This window comes from Petaurus breviceps, unplaced genomic scaffold (assembly GCF_028583685.1).
Source record: "Petaurus breviceps papuanus isolate PSGF00001 unplaced genomic scaffold, PetGlider_PUasm1.0 428, whole genome shotgun sequence".
Lineage (NCBI taxonomy): Eukaryota > Metazoa > Chordata > Mammalia > Diprotodontia > Petauridae > Petaurus > Petaurus breviceps.
Window position 1 is genome coordinate 2,382,725 of NW_027186331.1, and position 26,472 is coordinate 2,409,196.

The 26,472-nt window shown below is 46.9% G+C and overlaps 1 protein-coding gene across 9 annotated transcripts in view; it reads left to right on the plus strand.

Annotated features, from left to right (window-relative positions):
* TANGO2 (transport and golgi organization 2 homolog) overlaps window positions 1–26,472 on the plus strand; it is a 169,579-nt gene that overhangs the window by 21,451 nt on the left and 121,656 nt on the right. Inside the window, exon 2 of one of the 9 annotated variants that reach the window (XM_069100855.1) lies at window positions 3,295–3,352. The exons of the other annotated variants lie outside the window; for them this stretch is intronic. The gene's annotated coding sequence lies outside the window, so the exon portion shown is untranslated. The remainder of the gene's footprint in view (window positions 1–3,294; window positions 3,353–26,472) is intronic. 9 annotated transcript variants of the gene reach the window in all.

A 26,472-nucleotide genomic window follows, 5' to 3' on the forward strand; every position in this document is an offset into this window, starting at 1 on the left:
CTTTACATTTGCTTAAATTCAGAGCCTAAGAATGTCTGACTACTCCTCCCTCACTCCCCACTTCTAGGCAATGACTAGATCTTGTTGAGTCTCTCTCCACCACATCTGTCCCATCTTTTCAGCATCAGATGCTGAGCTACCTGTTACTGAGTGCCCCGGTTTTATCAGCTCTAAAATGAGGGTAACAATTACACCTCCCTCCCAGAATCAGATGAGAAAATCTTTGTCGTACTTAGCCCAGAGTACCTGGCACATAGCAGGTGACTAATAAATGCGTATTCCCTCCCTCCCCTCTTCCTTCTTTCCCTTTGGAGAACAGACCCTCAGTATCTTTCCTGGCCTGTTGTAGGAGCTTCCTTATTAGGCCTCTTACCTCTGCTTTCTTCTACTCTCAAATCTAAACTCCATAACTGTAGCTTCAATGCAATATTTACAGTGCCCACGATCACTATAAAGACCACTACTATAAATGGCACATGATGGTGGATTGCAAAACATACCAACCTCTCCAGATAGAGGACAGGACTGAAACATTTATTTAGACACCAGAAAACCGAATCCCCAAACCAGTAAGGCGATTCCATCACAGTACCAAAGATATTCAGAAGGCATAGTAACACTGAGAGCCACAGCATCCTTCAGCTTCCCTCTGATTTGGGATACGGAGGGTAGTTAGGGGGCACTGGAAAAGGAAAGACCCAGAGGAAACTTCCCCTACCTGGCCTGAGGGAGTTTCCTTTTTACAAAATAAATGCAAATAGGAAATGGTATTGAAATCTGGGGTGTGGTAATAACCTCTTTGCCCATCATCCTGATGGGGCTGTGGGGTGGTTCTTCCCGGAACTTAGGAGTATATGGTATAGCTAGCCATCATCATGCTTAGCACTTTCATAAAAGGATTCCAGGCAAGTGAGACCCTCCCTTTGTTTAGCTGAGGTTGAGGTGGCAGAGACCCCAGGACTCTGAAAGTCTACTGGGGAATTGGGTGCTAGGCCATGCCTCTTCTAGCTAACAGTTCTCTCCAGCTGAGTGCTACTCACCTGTTATTTCTGGGCCACTAAGGGACTGAACTGATTGTCAACATTCCTCTAAATTTGGGTGCCCAGAGGCATAGCCCCTCTCACCCCATCCTAGTTTTAACTCTCCCGTGCCTACTTTTCCTCTCACATTATTGGCAAACCTCCCAGTTTGCAACAAACTTTGAAAGCAGGCCTCCCCAACAGGTAGATGGGACTAAGTTAGTGAAACTGTAAGCCGTTAAATCTAGATTCCATCCAGCACACATTGATCAGGGGCCTGGGTTTCTCCCTGGCACTGCCAACTCTGCTCTCCAAATGCTTATAGTCTAAAGAGGGGAAATTCATACTCCCAAATATGTGCGATACAGGGAGAGATGAGTGAGTCACACAGGAGAGCTCTGAGGACAGCATCCGCCCACGGACAGAGAACTCTGACTTCTCCCTGCCTGACTGTGAATATGCTTTGGGTGGTTGTTAAAGGGAAGCGGGGGAGGTTTTCCTCCCCTCATCCCAGAGAAAGGTGAGAACTGGAATCTTGTATGTGCCAGGAAGCTGTTCATGAGGAAAGTTCAGATAACCCGCCAAAAAGCCATGTTCACACTGGCGTTTCTACTCCCTGGCCCAATTCATCCTAGCCCGTCCACACCTCAGTCAGGGGTCTTTGAGAGTTTTGGTGGCATGGAAGTCCATGGTGGGGAGGCCATCCCATGAGTCCTTCTGAACTCCTCCAAGCTGGTCCTTGGACACCTGGCCCCGCTCATCCCCTAAGCAGGCCTACATTTATGGCCTTTTCCAGTTTGCCAGTTCATGCTCTGCTGGCATTGCCTTTGAGAGGCAAGCATCAGTGCCACAGTGAAGCATAAGAGGAGGCATCCGCTTTGGTGGAATGTGCAAAAGATAAGCATGAGGAAGAGATCCAGGAAAACCTGAGGAAGATGCAGCTATTAGCAGCTTCCACCCTCCCCTCCTCCAGTTTTCCACATGGGGGCAGTGAGGCCCAGAGAGGCACAATGATGGAGCCCAGGCAGTGCCAGGCTCACTGGGACACTCCGCCTGGCTGCCCCATCTTCACCATCGAGGCAGGGCTCCAGGTATGCTGCTGCTCTCGGCTCATCAGCAGGCAGCACCAGCCGGTGCAGTGCGATTCCCACCTTCTGATGAAGCAGCTCTCCTTCCCTTTCAGTCTTCACACTCACTGAGAGGGAGACCAGCTAGAGGAGGCCAAGAATGAAGAAGGGCCTTGAGTTCATGACTTCAGAGAAGGGGTCGAAGGAACTGAAGATATTGAACCTGGAAAAGAATGGGAGAGGAGGAGATGGGGGAGAGGAACCATGCTAACTGTCTTTGGAAATGAGAAGGGTTGACAAGTGGAAGAGAGACAATATCTTTCTCCTCGACACCCCACCTCCCAACCCCCTTCCAGGGCAGGAAGAGGAGCAGCGGGCATACACTCAAGGTCAGAACCTCCCTCTCTTCCCATTAAAGCTCTCCAAGAATGGGTTTGTTTCTTGCACAGGTGCTGGGGAGAGGGGCTTCTTTCCCTCTAGAGAACGTCAAACCAAAGCCGGCTGGTCCCTTGTTAGGGCCCCTTTGTTGTAGAAGGGATTTTTGCTCTGCTCTGTGGTCTCTGAGTTAATGTGATGTGGCTGTGTGACCTCTGTGAGACTGCCTGAGCCACCAAGCTGCAGGTGTTTGGAGGCCTAGGACCTCGCGCTGATCAGACTCACCAAATTTGAAAGGGGAAGGCAGCTGAGTGGCCACATCCTCCAGCATATACTCGAAAGGAATCCTTGCTATGGTATGTCTGATAAGATGCCACTCAGCCTCGAATTGCAGACCGCCAGTGAGGGGGAGCCCACCAGCTCCCAAGGCAGCCAATTCCTCATTCATCAAACCTCGGTTTGCATTGTTGTATCTTCCTTCCATAGGACAGCCCTTGAGATACTTGAAGATGGCTGTTGTGTCCCTCTCTGCCTTCTCTTCTTCCCAAGAAATATCCTCAGGACCTTCAGCTTGTCCTCATATGCCTTGAGCTCAAGACCTCTTTCACTTTTGCCCTATTGTCCTTCTCTGGATGCTATCCAGTGAATCTCTGGCCCTGGAGAAGCTGATCTGACTGAGGCAGAGTCCAGAAGGATCACCTCTGATTTCCAAAAGCTTTCTCCTTCATTCAGCCCCACAGTGCGCTAGCGGTGGGTTTGTTATTGTTGCTTTTGGCCAGTGACCCCTCCTGAATATCAAACCCAGAGATCTTTTTATTTGTTTGTTTTTCCAGAAAATCTGGCCCTTTCCTGAGCCCTTGCCATCACCCAGAGCTGACTTTGGAACCAAGTGTAAGATGTTACATTTATCTCTATTGCATTTCATCCCATTAGATCCAGCCCAGGGATCTAGCCTGGAAAGACCTTTTTAGACCTTGACTCGGCCATCTGGCATATTAGTGACCCTTCCCACTTTGGTGTCCCTGGTAGGTGTGCCTCCCTCTAGGATCCTAATAGAAAAATAGGGAGCCCAGGACCCAGCACAGATCCCTAAGGCACCCCCCGTGGAGACCTCTTGCCAGGTAGACATTGAACTGCTAATAATCCCTTTGAGTCTTGCCATTTGACCGGCTCTTTGAAAAAAATAATAATTCAGGTTTATTTTCAAGTTCTCATTCTCTTCTTCCCCCATCCCCAAAGAAAATTAGAAAAAGAAAACCTGTTATACATGTGTGGAATCAAGCAGAATAAATTCCAGCGTTGGGCAGATCTGTTCAAAATGCCTTGGTCTGCATTCAGAGTCTGTCGCTCCTGAATCTGGAGGGGAGCAGCACATCATCATCAGTCCTCTGGGCCTGGGCTGAGTCCTTGTCATCCAGCTAGTTCTTAATGCTTCTAATTTCATTGTCAACAAGTCCACAGCACTCCATCTTTTCTGCAATAGCATGATCTGAAATCTAGGTAACATCAACATTTCTTGTGTCTGCTAATTTAACAACCCTGTCAAAAAAAAAGAAAAAAAAGATTAAGGATCTCTTTTTCCCTCAATTAAATGTTAAATAATTTTTAAAACTTTTTTTTAAGTTTTAAGTTACAAATCCTATCTCTCCTTACCCCCCTCCCTGAGATGATAAACAATCAGATATAGGTTATACATGTTCAGTCATGTACATTTTCTTATTAGTCATTGTGCACAAGAAGACTTGAATAAAAGAAAGTGAAAAATAGCTGCTTCTGTCTGCATCCAATCCACATCGGTTCTTTCTGTGGAGGTAGATAACATACTTCATCACTAGTCTTTGGAATTTTCTTGGATCATTGTGTTGCTGAGAAGAGCTCAGTCATTCACGGTTCTTCATCAACAGCGACAATGTTGCCTTACTTTGTACAGTGTTCTCCTAGTTCTGATCACTTCACTGTGCATCAGTTCATGTAAGTCCCTCCAGGTTTTTCTGAGATCATCCTGTCTCTCATTTCTTATAGCACAACCATATACCACAACTTGTCCAGCAGTTCCCAGACAGATTGGCATCTCTTTGATCTCCAATTCTTAGCCACCACAGAAAGAGCTGCTATGTACATTTTTGTACAAACATGTGCTTTCCCCCTTTTTTATTGGATGTCTTTGGGATATAGACCTAGCAGTGCTATTACTGGGTCAAAGGGTAGGTAGGCACAGTTTGATGGCCCTTTGAGCATAGTTCCAGATTGCCCTCCAGAATGGTTGGATCAGTTCAGAACTCCACCAGTGGAGTGTCCCAATTTTCCCACAGCCCCTCCAACATCCATAATTTTCCTTTTTTGAAATGGCATCTCAGAGCTGTTTTAATTTGCATTTCTCTAATCAATAGTGATTTGGAGCATTTTTTATATGACTATAGATAGCTTTGATTTCTTCTCTGCCTTTTCTCTAGAGCCTTTTGTGGTCCCACCAGCTTCTAGGGCACCATTTCCCCAAACTGCCGTGTACTCATTTTGTATGTGTTCTCTACTCTCTGTATACTGTAAGCTCCCATTTTACTTTACCTTTGGATCCCTAGCACTTAGCATAGTCCCCAGCACAGAGTAAGCATTTAATGAGTGCCTGATTGAATGGCCTTTTCTGGATGAAGCCATTTGGGCTCTTCATAATCATGGCTTCTCATGCTGGCTGTTGGCAAATCTTCTCTTTAATGATCCATTTGAGAATTTGCCCGGGCATTTGAGTTATGCTGCTGATCTAAGGCAGATTCTGTTGCCTTCCCTTTTTGGAAAGAAAATATTTGCCTTTTGGAGGGAGACAGTTGCCAGTCTTCTTACAGTAGCATCTTTCCTGTTTTCCATTATGTGCCAGGATCCCAGTGGTGACATCACCAGCCCCAGGGAGCTGAGACTCCCCAGGGAGGTGCTAGGGATGCCTTCTCACTGGCCCTTGACTTACCTTGGGCATTTCATTTTCTTTCTTGTCTTTTCCACCTCGGTTTTCTCCTTGGGCAGGGTTAGGTAACTGCCTCCAATCTAAGCAGAAGTCCCAGCCTTTCTTTGACCCCAGTTTTTCCCTTTACAGACTTCATTGAAGGGCTGGCTCCAGGACCCTTACTCAGAACTGACTTGCTCTTAGTTAATACACAATTCTAACAAAGGTGATTAGCAGCTTAAAAGCAGAAAACCGGAAGGGGAAGCTTTGGACAGAATGAGAGGTTTGATCTCTAACACCACCACCCCCTCCAGTGTTTGCAGTTGGGGGAGGGGGCCACTGTTAAAAGGACTAAGGTGGTCATTTGGGTCTGTTTTCTTTCAGGCAATTAATTGAGTTGCAAAGTATTTTTGTTTTGTTGGTGATGTTTTTTGTTTCGTTTTGTTTTCCTGGAGCTGTCACCTGCTTTTTTCAAACTACAGGAAAAAAAATCACTTTTTGCTTAACTCCTCTGCTCAGAAAACTGAAATGTTCTTTTGTGGCAATTAAGCATTTCAGAAAGCTTTTTTCTTTCCATGCCTAATTAGTCTCTTGTCTTATTTGCATAATGCTGTTAAATATAGATTTTTTTTTTCCTAGTAATTGGTGTCCCTAACTTACCAATGGGTTGAGTTCCAGAAATTAATTTGTAAATTAGCTGTTTGGAACTTGGAAAGCCTTTCTCCTTAGAAACAGGCTTTGAAATGGTGATTCACTTCCCAGGCAGCACCCAAAGGCATAGCTTGGTGCTAGCCTGGGTTTAGGGTCCTGGGAGCAGAGGAAGAAGAAGAGCTTCCTCCCCTTTCCTGGGTCCCTGAGTGACCCTCCAGGTGCATCTGTCTCCTGTGCCCTCCCCACTCCTTTGCTGTGGCCTTCCCTTCTTCCCTTCCTTGGCTGTAAGGCCTTTGTGCTTATACTGCATCTCTCAACCTTTGCCTTGGCTGTCCCACCCTATCCTGCTTTCTCCATAACTCATGTACAGACTACTGTGGTCCTTCTGTGGGCCACTAGGCAGTATGGTGCATAGAGAGCCAGGCCTAGAGTCAGAAAACTTATCTTCCTGAGTTCAAATCCATTCTCCTAGGTCCTGTGTGACCCTGGCTAAGTCACTTCACCCTGTTGGCCTCAGTTTCCTCATCTGTAAAATGAGCTGGAGAAGAAAATGGAAAACCACTTCAGGATCTCTGCTGAGAAAATGCCAAAGGGGGTCACAGAGAGTCAGGCATGACTGAAAAAGAACAAAAATCCCTTTAACCTATTGATTTACATGTTGTCTTCCCCCCCCCCCCCCCCGTTAGAATATGAGCTCTCGGAGGGCAGGGACCATTTCGACCATTGTTTGTATCCCCAGCATTTGCTCAGTACCTGGTTTGTAGGAAGTGCTTAATAAAAGCTTGTTTATTGATTGGAATGCCTCCCCCCTTCCATCCTCTGCCTGGAGCCCCCACCGTCCTTCAGTCCCCAGCTTATTCACACTACCTTCTAAGGCCTTTCCTAGTCACCCCTCTATTGCAGGACATTCCTCCTCCAGTTACCTCGGGATCTGTTCTGTACATGCTTCTGCATCTACTGTCTCCCCCTTCCTGGAGTGGAAGCCTGGGGACAGCGGGGCGGGGGTGGGGCAACGTTCCCTTTGGCTCCCAGTTCCTTGTCTCCCCCTTCCTGGAATGGAAGCCTGTGGCTCCCAGTTCCTTGCAGCATACTGTCGCTGCCTAGTCAATGCTTTTGCTGGATTGCTCAGTGCCCTCTGCTCCCCACTCCCAACCCCCACAGTTGCAGGCCAGGGTTCTGGAGGGGAGCACTTGCTGGCTATTCACAGTTAAGTGAATGACTGACAAGCCTCTTAGCCTTCTGAGTCTTTCCATTTTTAGAAGTGGGCTCTTCTTTTCCCAAACTGATCCCTAACTGGTGGCATTTCAAACAGGATTGTGAAATAAAATGAAAACTCCCCCAGTGGGGAGGAAATGCCTTAGAGGCAGCGGCCCCTCCGACAGCTCAGCTCTGTGGACATCCCTCCTCTCTTCCTGCCTCTGAACACACAGGGTCCCTGAAGGCACGAAGATGTTTCATCCAGGCTCCGAGGTCCAGAGAGTGGGCCTTGGCAGCCCGTGTATGAATGGGTCATGTATTAGTGGCTGGCGCTTGGCTGTCACCCCCACCCATCCCCCTCAAATGTTTCCTTGATAAGAGTGTAGCATCTCCATTGATAAGAGTGTAGCATCTCCATTGATGTCCCCCCTAGAAGGCTGGGCAGGAGCTGCAGAGTTAGGAGGGCCGCACCTGCGCCCTGTGGTCCTGAGCGGCCCTCCCTTGTTGGAGCTGCCTTGGCTCAGCACATGCAGTTTGGAACAGCCAGCCCTCCTTTGTTGGGCCAGGAACAGATCTGTTATGTTGTTGGGGAGTATGGCTGCCATATGGGCAGAGAGCTAATTCTTGGGGATGGGGGGAGTCTCCTGTGGGATCTGGGGTTCCTGGGTGACTTGTCTCATATGCCTCTATTCCATGAAATTACAGACATGAAAGGGACCTCAGAGGTCTTTGTTTCATATATACATAAGCAGGAATTCCTCTAAAACATCAGCTGCAAGTGAGCAGCCAGACTTCACTAAAGGACTTCCAGTGACATGGAACTCGCCCCTCCAGTTCCTTTGTGGTCCCTTGTTCCAGGATTATCTGTATGGAAGTAAGGAGTATTGAGCTGGACCCCTGGGCTGCTCAGCTGCTCTAAGTCTGGTGCGCGCGCACACACACACACACACACACACACACACACACACACACACACCAGCCCATTTCTCTTGTTCTCAGTAAAATAATGAGGTCATTTTTGAGGTGCCTGTAGCAGCAAGCACCCCAAGGATCCTCAGGGTTTGCTGCCACCACAGGTTCTTGGATCTGCTTTGTTAAAGGAAAGCAACTCAAAATGGGTTAACAAGCTTACTTTTAATCAGTCAGACATATATCGTTTACCTTGTTCAGGGGAAAAGGTCAGCACCCCGAACTTCAAAGTACACAGACAGAATTATCAAGACAGAAACAGATCTAGTAGACAGATTTCAAACTGTCCAACCATTACATCCATACCCAGTCAACATCTGGGTTTCAACATCTGGGTTTTTTCAAAGCCGGGGGGGCTCAGGACAACGGCTTCCCAGAATCCATATCAAATCACAGAACACTTCTCAAAGTGAGCCCCAAAACAAAGCCTCACATCAGGGCTTATATAGCCTTCTCCTGGCTCAGAGAATGTAACAACCTTTTGGACCCACTGGCCAATCAAGAAGTATCTACTGAAAAACAAGCCTCCCACCCCAGGCTCCAGGTGCACTTTAGCCTAGGGGCAGGGAAGATCTTTAAAATTTACATTCTCATTACAATGCCCCAACTCCAAAGCCTACCAGCACTTGCAGTTTTGGCCATGTCTCAAGGTCAATGCATCGTGGATAACATGTTTTGAGACTGTTCTCAAGGGCAGGCCTATGTCAGGGCCAGAGAGACCCTGACACCAGATGAGGCAGAATTCAAGCTTCATCTTTACTGGAAAGACCAGAATGGGTCACTTGCTCCCCCTGGGGAAGTCGGGGCATTCAGTGGATCTGCTGTGGCCAAGGACAGCATTGTCGGGGCCCTCACCCACTAACGCAGGACCTCGTAGAGCTTCGGTGCCATCCCTGCCCTCTGCTGGGCAGAGTCATGCTTCCTGAATGTCTTTAGGAAGTCAGGCTTTTGAAAAGTGCAGTGACAGGATGGGGCAAGCCCATGTTAGAGTTTTCAGAAGGGATGGGCAGGTCTAAAACAGCTCAATTCTTATTGTTTCCTAGCAAGCAATTGCAATGAGGAACAAGGGAGGGAAGTATCCCTTTCTGATGAGCTCCAGTTTTTATAGGATGTCTTCAAAAGACAGGGGGAGGGGATCTAAGCAGGGAAAATACAGGAAAAAATATCTGAACCCTCAGGAAGGCCCAAGGCCTGGCCAAGCTGAGGTCCAGAGATCTCGGTCATGAAAAATGACAAAGGAGCTTTGGAAAAAGCTACGTGGGAGCGAGAAAGGACAGGTCCATGGCTTGGTGCTGCCTTAGAAAGATAAACCTCATTTGGCTTTGAATTTCTCTAAGAAGAAGAAAGATCTTCCCTCTGGAAAGGGTTTATAACCAGCCAGCAAATAGGGCATTACAGGAGGGGCCTGACAGGACCTCATTGAGCTTGGCCCCCTCAGACTCTGGCCTAAGAGCCTTTCCTGTGGCAGCGGGTTCAGGGGTCAAGTCCAGTGCTCTCTTCACTGCAGGCTACTCTGAATGACCCAGAGTCTCCAGGTCCAAACAAATGGCATGCCAGGATGGTGAAAGAAGCTGCAGCTGTGATCTCAGGGCCAGGACCAGGGAGCTTTGAGGAAGGCGGGACAAAGGGGGAGATACATACAGGAAGTCTGGACATGAGCAAATGTGCTCATCTGCCCAAAGAAGACAAGGTTCTACTGTCACTGGATCTTTGGAGTCAATAACACAAATGTGGGAAGACAACTTCCCACAGGCCACTAAAATCCCAAGCCAAGCCCAGGTCCTCCTTCTCCCAACAGGATTTGTTGTTTGTAATCTCAAGTATCTGAATGAACATATTTGCTCAGTTTACCCTTCTAGTAGCCCATATGTAATCTTAGCACTTTGATAATACCTGGGAAAATAAAAGCATGCCTCAGTTTGGGTTGCGTCCCAAAAGCCCAGCTGTGCCCCTGGCCCCTGTGGTTTACAGCCTGAAAGGCCTAGTCTTCCCAGTGAAGCAATGCTACAAATGCTGGGTTCCCAGGACGGGGCGCAGGCCCAGGGAACCCTGGAGGGTCTTGTTGTCCTGGGTGAGTCCCCTCTCAGGCAGTAGTACTGCCCAGATCTCTGATTTCATTTTGAAGGGACAGGAACCAAAATAAAGGGTCTGGATGTGCTCAGGGCCAGTGTAGTATACTAGGAAGATGGTGGCCTTGAATTCCTGTGCTGCCTGCAGAACCTTGGGAAAACCTGGGCAGTTTCCTTATCTGCAAAATGTCAGCTCTACAAAACTGGCACTCCCCCCTCCTTTGTTTTTCCAGTGCTTAGCACAGTCTGTATACCAGAGTATACAGTAGGTGCTTAATAAATGTCTGAACTGTGAGACTGTAAGGGCCTCTCCCCTTATCAGTCCTATGATCTGGCATCAGAGCCTGCTCTCAAGGAGTTTACCATCCAGAGGAGGGGAATGAGGGTTAGTGGTGTGGAGGGCTCACTCAATCCCAGGTCACTTCTGGGTATGTCAGTTAAAGAGGGCATTCAAGGTCCCTTCCAGCTGGGATCTAGGGTCCTCTTACCTCTTCCTTCTGTGACCTTAAGGCAGACCCTGGTGTCACTTTACTTTCTAAAGTGGGTGAGGTGTTTGCTGGGAGGGCTGTGGCAGTGGGAGTGACCATGGGAAGCCCAGATCAGCTCTGGGCAAGCCATTGGAATTTCCCGAGCCTCAATTTCCTTCTGTGGACAACAGGGATAATCCCACTGGGTAGTCCCTTAATAAATAAAGGCTCATTGACTGAGTGAGGACCTCTCAGGATCATTGGCTAAGGAAAGTGCTTTCTAATCCCTGGTGCTAGAAAACATGAACTGTTGCTATTTCAGTGGAGAAGGGCAGTTCCGCTTCCCAGAGGGAATGGCAGCTTCTGCCACCTCAGGCTCAGTCTGGGACTCCGGGAGCCTTTTCCAGCCTTGTGGGGGAGTGGCCACATGAGGTGAGGGGCTGAGCTTCCCCACCATGGTGGGAGTGCCCAGCCTCCTCCTCCCTGCTGGCAGCCTAGTAGCTGGTTTCATTTTTCACCCAAGTTTAAGGGGGAGTCAGCACATTTCAGAGCTTACTTTTGTTTTCATTTGTTTTCACTGTGACACGTTGCATTTTCACTGAATGGATGGTCTTATCATCTTAAAGCAGTAGCCACAATTGCCCTGCTAATGGACACACATTGGTTATGAGACAGTGGAACAAAGGGAATGTTCCCGAATTTCTGCTCAGCTCTACTGAAAGACACAGAGATGGCCTCTGATGCTTCAGTGACTTGCCTTGGGCATTTAGTTACCTTCGGAATCCCCCAAAAGATGGTACCTGTGGCTCAACAGCCCCATTGGCATTAGAAGGCAGTGCCCGGAGCTGGCCCCACCGCCACAGGCACTGAGGATGGCAGCCATCTGTCTGCATGGCTGCTCAGGGGCCCAGCAGGAGGAGATGCCGCTCAGTGTAGGCCAATGGGACAAAGCCAATGAGAGGCGCCAGTCATGGAATCCTGATTGTTAGAGCCGCAGCAAGGGGCCCTTTCCCATCCCTGGGCTCCAGAGTCGGGTCCTGCTCCGTCACCAGGTGCCTCCTAGGACATGAAGCCCTAAGGTGGGAGGGCTGAGCCCCCCAGAAACAGGCCTCTGGGCCCCCTCTAACTCCTCTTAAAGAAATCACACATTATTGTGATGCAGACTCGGTTTTTGGTTTAAATGAAATGTATAGTGAAGTCAGTGACCCCATTAGTCAGTCAACTAATAAACATTCATTAAGCGTCTGCTACATTCCAGGCATTGTGCTAAATGCCAAGGATACAATGAAAGGCAAATGATAGCTTAATGGGGGAGACAGCACATTTTTTAAAAAAAGAACTGAAGAGCCGGGAAGGGGAAAGAGTAAGGGAGAGAGAGAGAGATGGGAGAGAGGAGGCAGCAAGTAGCCGCTGGGGTTGGGTGGAGCCCTGTGGGTCAGGCTGCCCTGAGCCCCCGCCTGACCTAGAAGATCTGGGAGGAGCTCCCAGAGGTGTGCCAGACATCCTCCCCACTCAGAGGAAGGGAGCGGCCCAGGGCCAGGCTGCTGAGTTGGTGGAGACAGTGATGAAGTCCAGGCGAGCAGCCACCCTGACATGAGGGGCCGCTGGAGTTCTGTCAGGGAGCTGGAGGGAAGGCGCTCACCAGCCTCCTCGGTGCCTGCCCAAGGCCTTGTTGTTGTATGGCTGTTCTCACTGGAGTGGTTTGCTATCTCCTTCTCCTGCACATTTTACAGAGGAGGAAACTGAGGCAAGCAGGGTGAAGTGACTTGCCTAGGGTCACAGCTAGTAAATGTCAGGATTTGAACTCAGGCCTTTCTGACTCTGGCCGACTTCTCTGTCTACTGAGCCACCTAGCTGCCGGGCCTAGCACCAAGGGTTAACAACCTTTAAAATGCAAATAGCCCAAGAGAGGAACCTTTCAAATGACCTTGCCTTTCCAGATTTTTAGCAGTACATTGGAGAAGGCTTGCCACCAAGGGGGAAAAGGGCACTACAGGACTTTAGTTTTGGAGCCAAAGTTCTAAGACTTTATAGTGTTGTCTAAGGCTAAGCCTCAGCCCTGTGAACGTGAGGCGGAGACAGAGAGGTGAAATCCTGCCATATTTCATGTCAGGCCCACGTAGGCTTCTGCGCCTTAGCAGAAAGTTATGGTAGTGTTCGTTTCCACCACTCACCAATGGTAAGAATGGAAAGGGCCCTCTTCTGAGGCCAGTGTGGCCCACCTGAGGAATTGCTTCTATTCCTCTCCACAAGGCTGGTGATTCAGAAGATCACAGAGGGGAAGGAGGCAGGGAAGATTTTGCTTCCTCAGTTCCTGTAACAGAACCACCTCTCTGAGCAGGAAAGGGCCAGCACTGGCATGTTTGGCTCTGTCCACATAACCTGTGGCAGCAGCAACCAAAACCAGCTTCATCTCTTCCTTCTCACTAAGGGTCGGAGGGATATAGCCAGGCCAGATGAGGGAAGCTCACACTTCCCAGTGTGCTGTGCAACAAACAGACTCATCAGATTAGGAACTGCTTTTCCCTGGGACCCCTGGCCCCAAGGGTTGGACCGAGTGGCAGCCAGAGCATCAGTGAGAGAAAAGCAGCAGGCCGTAGAGATGGAGACATTTGGGAGGCACAGATGAACAAGACAGGCATGATGCTGGTTGAGTGCTGAGTTGCAGGCGCCTCTAGGGCTGCCAGGTCCATGTTGCAGCCCCAGAGCTGGGAGCAGCAGGTGCATCAGGCTCCCCGGGCACTGTTGGTCTTCTTCATTTGGGGCCAGGGGTGTGTCCTGGGGTAAGAGGAGAAGCTTCCCTCCCAGGCCAGGCTAGGAAGAGGCGAGTAGGAGGCCATGCATCTGGGCCATACTTGCTGACCGCGTTTGTGATGCTTCATTTTCTTCCCTGTTCCAGTTAAGTTATTTTTACTTCTCCCATGCGCTTGTTTAGCAAGATTTCTGTTGTCTATATGTTAGAGTTGTGTATAGACCGCTGATGATGGAGACCTGCACGGACTGGCGTAGCAGCTCTCAGAGTAGGGCCCAAGCACCCACTGGGATTTCCAGTGTCCTTTCAGAAGCTCTGTGATCCGAGCCATTTTCACAGTAATACTAAAACATGGTGATTTCTCCTGTGCTAAATCTCGACAGATAGAACCCACATAATCATGAACAAAACCTCAAGGGACTGGGGGAGTCCTCGATAATTTAAGAGTGGAGGAGTCCTGAGGCCAACTGAATATTCTGCAAAGCACCCCTTTAGAGGTTCTCACGTTTGCACTGGCCTGGGACCTTGCCCATAAAAGGAGCAATAAACAGAACATATTCCCCACAAGTGTGAGCTAATTTCTCCAGGAGAAAGTACAGGCTGGCCCATGGGCAGCATGTCATTCTGTCACCCTCTCACCCAAGCAAACAGAGGCCAAAAGAGGGACGGTTTATGTCATCTCTACTTAACAAATGAGGTGTCGAGCTCTAAAATGGGATATGGTTTTCATTGACAAGTCCCCAGCTTTCTCCTAAGCCAGCTTCTGGTGATCTGGGCACTTGGTCTGTTTTATATGGCAAATAGGAAGGGCAGCTGGGTGGTACAGTGGATAGATCGCTGGCCTGAAGTCTGGACTCAGGTATTTCCTGGCTGTGTGACCCTGGGCAAGTCACCCCACTCAGTTTGCCTCAGCTTCATTATCTGTAAAACGAGCTGGAGGAGGAATGGCAAACCATTCCAGTATCTTTGCCAAGAAAACCCCAGAGGGGGTCACAGAGTGCTGACCATGACTGAAATGACTCAACACTGTCGGTCAATAGGATCTAGATCTACCCGGAAGCTTAGATATCATTTAATCCACTTCATCCGTCCCACCCGACAAGACCCAGGGTGTCACGAATGGCCCGATGCCAGCTTGGGGAGGTCTCGGGCCCAGTGCCTCAGGCATTTCCCCTTGGCCTGGCAGTGCTTCTCACTTTTATACAAGAGCAGAGAGGTGTGTCGGCCTTTCAGACAGTGCAGCTAGGAGAGAGAGAGCCAATGTGTTTGAGGAAAGTTAGGATCCAAAGATTGTGATAGGAGAGAAAATTGGGATGGCCCTGATCAAATGAAATTTCATAGGGGCAAATGAAAAGGCTTCAACTTGAGTCCAAAACAGCAACAAGACAAATACATGGTGGTGCATGACTGGACCACAGTTCATCCAAAAAAGATCGAAGACCTCTGGTGGATTCTCAACACAAAGTGAGTTGATTGAGATAAAGCTGCCAAAGAAAGCTGATGGTTGGGGGTTTTGTTTTGTTTTGTTTTGTTTTGCACCGTAGCTAGAGTGCTGACTCTGTAGTGAGAGAGACCTGAGTTTAAATGTGACCCCAGACATTTACAAGCCATGGGACCCTGGACAAATCGTTTAACCTGTCTGCCTCAGTTTACTCAACTGTAAAATGGTAATAATAATAATAGACCCTATTTCCCAGGGTAGTTGTAAGGATCAAATGAGATAGTATTTGTGAAGAACTTTGTAAATCTTAAAGTGCTATATAAATGCTAGTGGTCATTGTTAATAAAACCAATTTTATTCTTTAATTATTTCATAACAAATTAATTTTTTGGATAAACAAAAATTTATTTTATCTCCTTTCTCCCCCCACCTCATACCATTGAAAAAGAAAAGAAAAACAAAATCCTAGTAACAAATATGCATATCTAAGCAAAACAAGCTCCCCTGTGTATCCTGTGCAGAAAACCTGTGCCTCCCTCTGTAGCCTAACCCATCACTTTTGTGTCAGAAGGAGGGAAGCACATAGTACCATCTTTCCTCTGGAATCCTGCTTAGTCACTGCAGTGAATTTATAAGTTTTCATGGTAGTTTGTTTTTACAACATTCTTGAAATCTTTCAGTTATTTTTATAAAAGTGCTTTTGTAACTGTATAGATTGTCTTCCTGACTCTCTTCACTTCCCTCTGCATCAGTTAATACAAGTCTTCCTAGGTTTCTCTGAAGCTGGAGCTTTCATTAATCCATTCTTCTGACTTGGGCGTTCATATTGTAAAGGCCCTCTGGTGTGGGAACTCTTTCTACTAATGCCCATCTATAACTCTTCTGTCACAGAGCAGTGAGGAGTTTCTGGGCTAAGGTCTGGCCTGCTGTAATGCCAGCCAGAAAGGGGTGGGGGAGAGAGGAAGGGGAGGGCAAAAAAACAAAGGATTCCTGAACCCAGACAATGACTTTCCAGGAGTCAAATTCTGATGTTTTCAGGGGAAGCTGAGCCAAAGAGATAACCATTGAGAGGCCTCCCAAGAATGATCCTGGGTCACATGAACTCAGCTCTGGGCCACAAGTCACAATAGAAATATCTGTTTACATATAAAATAATGCTGTTGATTCTCTTTCAGTAGAGTATGGACATTGGTGTCTCTCGTTTGGTGATCGATGTGTGCTGACTCAGCTATGAAAAGAGTATGGTGTTATAAGCGAGGGCATGCTTTCTTCAGATATCTGGATCCAAAAAGCCAAGTGGATAAGGAACCTTATTTTCTCCCACTTATATGTAAAAACAATTTTGAACATTCGTTTTTAAAAATTTTGAGTTCTAAATTCTCTCCCTTCCTCCCTCCTCTCATTCTTCCCTGATACAGTAAGCAAATTGGTATAGGTTATACATGAGCAATCACGCAAAATATGTTTTTATGTTAGCCATGTTGTGATAGAAGACACGAAGCAAAAAAAAAAGAAAGTGAAAAATAGTCTGTTTTGATCTGCATTTGGATTCTATCAGTTCTTTCCCTGGAGGTGGATAGCATTTTTCAACATGAATCCTTTGGAATTATATTGAATCATTATATCATTGAGAGTCGTTCACAGTTGATCGTCATACGACGTTTGTGTTAGTGTGTGCAATGTTCTCCTGATTCTGCTCGTTTCACTTTGCATCATGTAAGTCTTCCCAGGTTTTTCTGAGAGCATCGTCCTCCTCATTTCCTATAGCACAATAAGTATTTCGTCATAGTCATATACCACAACTTATTCGGGCATTCCCCAATTGATGGGCCTCCCCAAGGAGGAACTTTAGAAACAGAAGGCAGGCCTGGCACCGAGGCCTGATGTGGTCCTGGGGACCTTTATTCATCCTGGCTTCCGCTGGAGCTCCCTCTCTGCCAGATGCATAGCCCTCAGGAATGCCTTGGTTTACCTTTATTATCAGCTCATCCTGTAAAAGGTAAAAGAACCTACCAAGGGAGATTCTGTTCTGGACATAATGCAATTCTCACCAACAGCCATTGTCACATGGGCGAAAATACTAACGAGGAAAGCAAACCCAGGAGGTAAGGGGAAGCTCCCAGCAAAGAAATTCTGAAGACACAAAGAGAACCCGTTTTGATGAGGAAATAGATGGGGAATTGCCTGAAGAGGCCAATGAAGATGCACAAGGTCTGTGTCGGCCCACTTGGATTTTAAGAAGCCTTGAGCGGAGGGTGGAAATGAGCCGATAACAGGATAAATGGCCAAAAATGCACCATTCGCCAAGAAGACTGACAAGAGAGGGCAGGCTCCGATCTTCCCAGCCAGAGAGAGAAAAGCTGTTGGATTTATTGTTGAGAAAGGCCAGGGCTGCCGCCTCGTAGGGTGGGTGGGACCCTTGGGACCAGACTGGTTATAACTGATACAGCAGATTCTTTTGTTTCTGTTTTCTCTTCAAGGGGAACGACCTTTGAACTGCAAAGTACAAAAAAGCATGGCTCGTGAGAGTTAAAAACAGAGAGAGTGGTCATGATGGACAGTCAGGGAGGCTTCTCAGCAGCCTTGTAGGCTAAATTCTCACTCCTGATTTGTATTTGCTGCCGTCCTCACCTTTCCCCGTTGTTGAATTGTAATCACCAAATATCAAAGTAAATGTTGATATAATTTGGAGGGACTTAGCACATTCTACACAGACTAGATGTTACACATCTAGCGTAACAGATACTGGTATATAAACTGCCGTTATTTTCATGGTAGGTTTTTTGTTTTGTTTTACAAACATTTCCTATGTGTACCAGAATACATGATGATCAAACGTCCCCAGAAACACGATTTCTTACTGCGTTTGGGTGCTCCATAAGATCAGTTCGCACAATTCCTTTATTTGCTGCACCAAGGAGAAGCTCTGGTCCATCCCTCTATCCAGCTGCATCTTCCTTTTGTCTTCTGATTTGGTTTATGATGAGAATGCCCAGAGTGATCCAGTTCAGTCCCCTTCAGAGTATGTCTCTTCATTGACCACTCGACAAAAATCTCACATTCAGAGTACAGCTGATAAGGAGTATTTAGACTTGGAATTTTGACTGTGTGATTTTTAGCTCCCTCTACCTCCTTTTCCTCCTCTCTGCCACTGTCACTGTGGAAATGGAAGGGAGTACACAGGACCAAGAGCCATTTTGTGTTTGTCTTGATTTCATGGGTTGCCACAGCTAAAGACTTCAATACTAAATGGCCAGCCCAAGACTGTTGAATTTCTTCATGTTTGGCCTGGCCGGTATTTGAAAACCAGACATAGTCATTTGCTAGGATTGTGTCTGAAGTCTTTCCAGCATAGTATTACCTCTATGAGTTTATGCCACACTGGCATAACCTCCAGGAACCTAGGGTCACCTCCATGCTATGATGAAGCATCAGGGTATTAAGCAGTCTTAGGAATATTCATTTGTTAGCTATATGGAAGAAGCATTGGAAGGGGAGAGACTAGAAATAGGAAAGCTATATTGTTGATGTCACATGAGGGGCAAAATAGAATACTGAATTTTGAGTTAGTAAGACCCAGGTTCAGATTCTGCCTTGGATGCTTAGTAGCTTTGTGATTGATGGCAAGCCATTTAAACTGAGTCTCAGTTTCCTCATCTGTAAAATGGGAATAATAGTATCCGTACAACCTATTTCATGTTGTTCTTGTGATATTTAAATGCATTTGTGTATACAGAGTGCTTTGCAAGCTTTAAAACACTGTATAAATGTCAGTTATTGTTAGTATTTTTATTAGCACCATAGAGGTAAGTGGAGATTCAATGAGATAATATATGTAGAGTGTTTTGTGAACCTTAAAGCACTGTCAATAAGTGCTGGCATTTATCATGATCAGGGCCTGAACTAGGCTGGTGGCGTGTGAGTGGAGCAGACAATATGGATGCAAGACATTGTGGAAGAAGGGTCAGCAAGATGTGTTCAGTGAATGGCTGTAGAGGGTGAAGACAGTCAAGTCTGATTATAATAATGGGTGTATATATATGACCTGTTTTTAGTATATGACCCTGAGGTCGCACCTTGGGCACTGGGAAGGATGGTGGTACCCTCCACCCCAATAAAGAAGCTTGGAGAAGGAGGAGTAGGCAGAGTTTGGGGTTGACTATCAGCCTAGCACCAAACTCCTTGAGTAAGGAGAGACAGTGATCCAGAGGTCAGTGGACAGCAGAAAGGATCTGAGCGAGGGGACAGAACCCACTGGTAGGATGGTTAGCCACAAGCAACACAGGCCACGTATGGGATGGAGGGGGGTTACTATGTACAAAGGTGGAATTGTGAGTCTGTTGAAGTATTGCTATGAATACTTCATATTTATATTGTGCATTTAAGTTTTACTAAGCACCATCTTCTCAACAACTCCCTAAAGTATATGGCACAGGTGTTATCATCCCCATTTTACTTCTGAGAAGACTGAGGCTCAGGGAATCACAGCATCTCTGCTTTGAAAGGGAGTCTGGTTCCACTTGTACTTGAGTGAGAATCCTGCCTTCAGCCCCTCTGATGAGCAGAGGCCTGGCCACCCACGAGCAGCTCCAGTTGTAAGAAAGTTCTCTCTCACACTGAACCAAATCCTGCTCCTGAAATCGCACCCATTCCTTCCGTTTGTGCCCTCTGGGCTCAAGTTAGACAAAGTGGGCGTCTCCAGATTAGAATTCCTCAGATCCTGTGGGCACCGTTGAATCTCCACCCCCTCTCTCTCACCTGCCTCCACTTCTCAGGGTAAACATCCCCATTTCCTTCCACAGTCCCTCAGGTCCTGTCATCAATTCAGTCATTCTCCTCTGGACCTTCTCAGGTTTGTCGAGTTCTTGCTAATGTCTGGTGCTGATCAGGAAATTCCCATTCCTCTCAAATTGGTAGAGTGGCCTTGGATCCCATTGGCCTTTTGGGATGTTCCATCCTACTGTGGACTCCTGTGGCTCTAGCTTTCATGGAACCTGCCAGATCGATCTTCTTCACGTGAGCTGTCATCCAACCCTGCCTCCCCCGTCCTTGTGCAGTTACATTTTTTTATTTTATGCATTTATCCTTAGTACATTCCATCCTATTGGATGTGACATCCTTGTTGAAATCGGGAGTGATTTGTCATCTGATACGCTGATCCCTCTTCCCAGATTTGTGTAGTCTGCAAATTCGATGAGGTTAAGGAGTTTGTTCAGGTTAGATGGCTAAGCCCAATCTTGAGCTCAGTTCTAATGTGAAGACCTTGCTAAGTTTGGGGCAGAGAAAACAAAGTTTGAACTATTTAAGGCAGTAGGAATTCCTACAGAGATGGAAGATCAAAGAAGAAAGTGGGACAGAGACATCCCTACCAGATCCCCTGAAAGCCAGCCCCCAATTCTCCCACTGTGCAGTCTTCCCATACAGTGGACATTGAGCTAAGTTGTGAAATCACCATCCTTATGCGAAGAAAAAATATTTGTCTTTGACTAAAGTTTCTTACTTCAGCAGGGTTATTGCAGAAGAAAAATATAGGCCTGCCTTTTCTGTTTGTTTGACTAGTGCTGCCCCATGTGCAGCTTTAGCCTGGCCTGTAAGACTCACCACATGCTAGCACCCCATCCCTCGCCACAATCCTAAGGCTGGAGCAGGAAGGGCCCTTAGAGCTCATAGTTCATTGGTCTCATACCCTTACGTCTCTTTTTGTAGCATAGTTATTTGTGGATGATTCCTATTCCCCTATTAATAAATCAGTCAATAGGTATTTAATAGGTGTGTAGTGTTTGCATTCAGTTGGGAGCTCCTTTAGAACAGCAGCTGTCTTTGCCTTTCTTTGTATTCTCAGAATGGTGCCTGGAATGGAGAGGGCACTTCATGTTTACTGACTTGAACATATGCTTGTTGGCTTTACTTGAGGTATCTGTAAATTTACTGGGAAAGTCCATATTACAGTCCTTCCAGACCTTACTAGAAGGTCTTCCTGGGCTGTTTTGGCTAAAACAAACCCAGGTGATGAGGCTCTCTCTGCTTGGTGAGGCTGGTCCTGGGGGAGAGAGCCTGTCCTCGCCAGCTTATAGCCTGCCCAGCATCTGGGATGTGTGAGCGTGGCCAGCCGTCAGACCCTACAGAGTATTGTGGGTCCTGAGTGACTGGTGCCGTCACACTCCACACTCCGGGCTGACGGATTCCCAACATGTTGGAGCTGGAAGGTCTCTCCTTTGACAGAGGCTGTAAGCAGACAAGTCGCACAACTATCTTTCCCATCCACAGCTGCAGGTCTGGTGCCCTCCCACTTGGCTGCTGCCCCACATGACACTAGCTGAGGTCCGACATCACCGTCAATACCCAGGTTATTCAAACCTTGCTTTCACGTTCTCTTGAATGGTGGCACCTGGTTGGCTTTTGTTGAATAATAATCGCCATGTTAGTGTTAATCCTGGCAAGATAAGGATTCCCTCTCTGCCCCAAGGTGTGACCCCCTACCTGCTCAGCTCCACTCAGGTGAGTGGCCACCTCTGCAAGTCCATCTTTCTCCCACATTCTCTCATCCTTTTCTGAACTCACAGAGGGAATAATTCCCAGCCTGTGGGGAGTAGGGACCTGGAAGGCTCGCCCTTTCCTTCCCAGCATCACAGCTTTCCCAAAGTCTCAAGTTAGTGACACTTTTCACCGAAGGGGTGTGACTGTTGGTGCCCTCCAGATCCCTCCTGGTGCTCCCTCCTCACATTCTCCTCCTATTTTTTACATAGAAGTAAAAACTGGCGAAAGAAAGCCTGTGGGTTGGGCCTCTGATTCTCCTTGTGCCGAGGGCTGCCTGGCTACCACGCTCAGCATTCATGAAGATCCCACACGTAGCATGGACGTGGGACAAAGAAGAGCTTCCCAGACTGAGCCCTGTGTTCCCAACGTCAGCTCTAATGGGACTATCATTTGTTGATTGGAATCTCACTCTCTTTGTCTCTACCCCGCTACAGGAAGCTTCGTTAAAAATAACTTTGGGGCTTTGCTGTAATCATGCTTGTTTTCAAAGGCAAATGAAATGCTTCCAAATGAAATAGTCGGAAGAATAGCATTTCTTTTGGAAGAGAAGCCAATTAGACTCTGGGTGAGCAATGCTATCTCCCCTACTTTTTTGTGCATGGTGGATGAAACTATTGGAGAAACCCAATGGGTGGTTTTCTTTGTCAGCGGCGGTGCCCGGTTTTCAGGCCTTCATGTTTTATGCAGACCTCATCAGAAGCATTCAGGAAGTTTTGGAGCTGCTAAGGATGTTGGGAATCGTGTTGTCCGACCTTTTCGTTTGTAAATGAGAAGAGTAAAGCTAACTGACTTGTTGGAGATCCCCTAGCTCCCAGATGGTAGAGCCGAGACCAGAACCAAGGTCTTCTGAATTCCCCTCTGGCCCTCTTTCCGCGGGGTTACACAATGTCACTTCTGGGCCTTCTTCATTAGAACCATGCACCTAGGACTCGGGGAGACCCTGCAGCACATTTGCTTTACAAATGAGGAAACTGAGGCCCCGAAAGATTCAGGAACTTGCTTAAGGTCGTGCAGAGAGTGACTTGGCCAAGACTTGAGCCCACCCATCCTCTGATGCCAAAGCCAGAGCTCTTTTTGTCATTCCACATCTGGGCCTTTACGGGCAGAAGGGCTGTAATACGGTATAACAGTGACAAGCCCAGCCCTTCAGCTCTCTAACCGAGACCATTCACATAGAGCTGGGGTTCAGGATGGCCCTCTGAGTGCAGACCCAGGGCCCACTCACCTGAGAGGAGCTGAGCAGGTAGGGGGTCATACCTTGGGGCAGAGAGGGAATCCTTATCTTGCCAGGATTAACACTAACATGGCGATTATTATTCAACAAAAGCCAACCAGGTGCCACCATTCAAGAGAACGTGAAAGCAAGGTTTGAATAACCTGGGTATTGACGGTGATGTTGGACCTCAGCTAGTGTCTGAGGCTGGATGTGAACTCTAGAAGATGCATCTTTCTGACTCCAATCTGGTCCTCTCTGCACTCTGGCAACCCCTCATTGCGCTGAAGATCCCTACTAAACCTTGCCCAATGGGGGTTCCTGGCCAAGCATGATCCTACCAACCTCTGGCCAGAAGAAATCTTGGTGTTAGAGCTGGGCAGGGTGGGTGGGGAAGATTCCTCCCAGGGCCGCTGTTCTGTTCAAAAGGAAAATGTCAAAGGCCTGTGCATTTGCATATTGTATTTTGCATGTAAAATTCAAGAAGCCTTAACTCCTGGAACGTCTTAAAGATAAAAGTTCAGTCTCTTCCACTTGCGTGCTGTGCCTTGAATACCAAGTTCGAATACATAAGTGATTAAACTCATTTTAGCCTGCTTCAGGGGAGGAAGAGGAGGCAGGGCCTGGGTCTCACTTCCTCTTTGTCCTCCCAGCATTTGCCTTGCACTTAGTAGGCACTTAGTTAACGTTTTGTGAATCAAGTGATGAACAGAGAAAGGAGGGGCCAGAGGGCTAGAAAGGGACGAAGGCTAGGTGAGCCCTTCCTTCTCCCTATTTTCCCTCCTCATTGTACATGATCCAAAGTGATGGATTTTGACCTTGACAGCATAAAAGTGCATGTTTTAATTCAGTTCAAGAAATATTCTCATTGCCCCATCAGAAAGAATCCAGGACTTGGAGTCAGGGGCCTGCATTTGAGTCCTGGCTTTCCATCTTTTTAGCTGTGTGACCTTGGGCAAGTCATTTAACTTCTCTTGGTATCAGTTTCATCTTCTGTTGGATTAAATTACCTCCAAGGTCCTTCCCAGTACCTTGAGCATCAACAGATGCTTGATAAATCTTTGTTGAATTGAATGCATTGTACATTCTTTGATCTGTGATTCTCATTTTTTGTGCAAATGGACAATTTCCATTTTTCCGGAAAATTTTTAAAGACTAACCTTGGTTTTATGGCATGTGTGATGAGCCTCTGTTTCCTCCTCTAAAATAAAAGGGGAGGAAGGAGGGAGGTTGGTTGGCCTCAGGAGCCTCCGTGGTTTTTCCAGCTCCACTTTTCTGCTTCTGTTGGTTTGAATCAGACAGAACCTCTGTTCAGGTATCACCCAGTCCTCTCCCTCTGCCTGGGAAGGTGGCTCAGCTTCTAAACAGACTCACTGCTGTGCTTCTGTCCAGACTTCCCCCTGCTTCCCACCATGACCTGGAGTACCATTCTCTGTGCTGAGCACAATTGACCAGACCAGTTTGCTCATCTGTCTTTTCTCTGGTTTTAGATGCCAGCCATGCCTAACCTTAACCACAGCCCTATCTCTGATTCCCTGCGGCTCCTAATCAATCTTTAATTAAATGGAATACACTTAATTCTGGGTAAAAGCACCACTTCCTCCTCAAAAGGACAAATTTCTGAAGCTCTCGACTTTTAATGTCAAAGAAACCCGATATGGTGAGTGTTATAAAGATAGCCAGTCTTATTTTGAAGTGATCAGAGAGGGAAAAGTAAGTGGTGCCCAGGGACTAGTTCTTTTCCATCACAAACTCATATGCTAACCTAGAAATGCTGTTTAAAGTGTGTTGTTTTTCATATTCTCTTGACTAAAGTCTTCCAGTGAGTGCATTCTTGGGTCACAGAGTCCCCAGTGGCCAGGCCAACAGATCCTACTAAGCCAGTAGGATTCTGGTAGAGGCCCAGCAGTGGGCTGGGTGTCTGTCACTCACGGGCCAGCCAAGACAGGCATAAAGACTTGTCACCACAAGGCTGGCTGACCAATGCTGGATTTCTTAGCCATAGTGATTCCTGAAATGTGGAGAGAGAGAGAGAGAGAGAGTGTGTGTGTGTGTGTGTGTATGTGAAGATTTATAACTCATAAATGTGGAAGGAAATACCCCGATTCATGAAATAATAAGTCTTTCAGAGTATCAGAGTATAAATAGAAGGTTTTGTTCCTCAGTGGTTTTTCAGTCTTGTCTGACGCTTTGTGACCTTGTTTGGGGTTTTCTTGGCAGAGATACTGGAGGGGTTTGCCATTTCCTTCTCCAGAACCTTTTATAGATGAGGAAAGTGAGGCAAACAGGGTTAAGTGACTTGCCCAGGGTCACACAACTAGTAAGTGCCTGAGGTTAGATTTGAACTCAGGAAGGTGAGTCTTCCTGATTCCAGACCTGACACAAATATCTGCTACTGTGCCACCTACCTGCCCCAAACAGGAGATTTAGTTTAATTCTAAAATGAGGTTTTTTTTGGTATGAGAGTACATTTTAATTGATTGTGTTACTTCTGTGTATCTTTTCAATGTACACATTGATTGTAATTCACGTAATCTACTCTGAGATTTGAGGATCAGCAGGCAGTTTACAAGATTATACAGTTCAACCTTTTAATTTTATAGATGACGAAACTGAGGCCCAGAGAGGCTGAATATCCAGACAGAGGAGAGATTCTAACCCAGAGCTTCCATCCACTGCATGAAATCATAGAAGCCAAAGCTAAATGCAGGCTTTGTCTCATCTTAACAATGACAGAACTGTGCCTTCAAATTGACAGCATCTCAAAATCGGGTCTAAAAAACTGTTGAGGTCCCTAAAACAGCTTCGTCTTGACCAAGTTGGGGGGGAGGGTGTCTTCTTTCTCTATGTGATTTTCCTAGCTGGTCTGCTAATTATAAAGTGTATTGGTAAACCCTACTTGCCCATGTTTAGATAGTGTATTTAGTTAATCAGGGCATTGCTTTACTTTGCCCAGCTAAGCACCTCCTTTACAAATGAGACCAACAGCTTGGAGCATGGGTCACGTTCCTTCTGTGGCCTCGTGATTCTTTGCATAAATAAGATCCCGCTGTTATGATAGAGGGACACAGACTTGGAAACATCCTTAGAGGTCATTTAGTTCCCCCCCCCATTTTACAAATGAGAAAACTGAGGGAGCCCTAGAGGGAGGCAGGCCTAGGCCCAAGTAAGTGACAGAGCTGGAGGTTCCAGCCCAGGTTTGGCTAGGTTCTCATTCCTTACAGATGCATTTTCTGGGGAACCCCAAAGAATTAGAGTCACAGAGCCCTTGAAAGGTAGAACTAAAAGGAGCCCTTGGAGATGGTTTAGTCCAACCCCCTTGTTTTACAAAGGAAGGAACTGAGCCCCAGAGAGGTGACAGTCTAAGTTCATGTGGCTGCTCAAGAAGAGAGCCAGGCGCCCATGTTATTGCTAGCATGATGATACAGCATTGCTTCTTCCCACCATACATTGGGGAAATGTTCCAATCTACTTGAATAATGATGGGAGATAAAATAAGCCAGTATTCCTCCTCTTCCCCTTTATTAATGAATTAGGATACACAAAATCTCAATAAAACAGCCTATAAAAGACTGCTGAGCATCCTTCAAATCTGCTTTATAGCTCCCTTTCATTTGCCAAAACTGGCATTTCTATTAAAATAGCATCACACATAAATGGGACTTTCCTTTAATGGCTTCCAGTGGTATGCATTGAAGTACCAGACCTTTGCAAGGTCTCCCTCTCCTCCCTGTCTCCCCATTCCATAGGAATTCTATCAGAGCTCTTAACTAGCCCCTG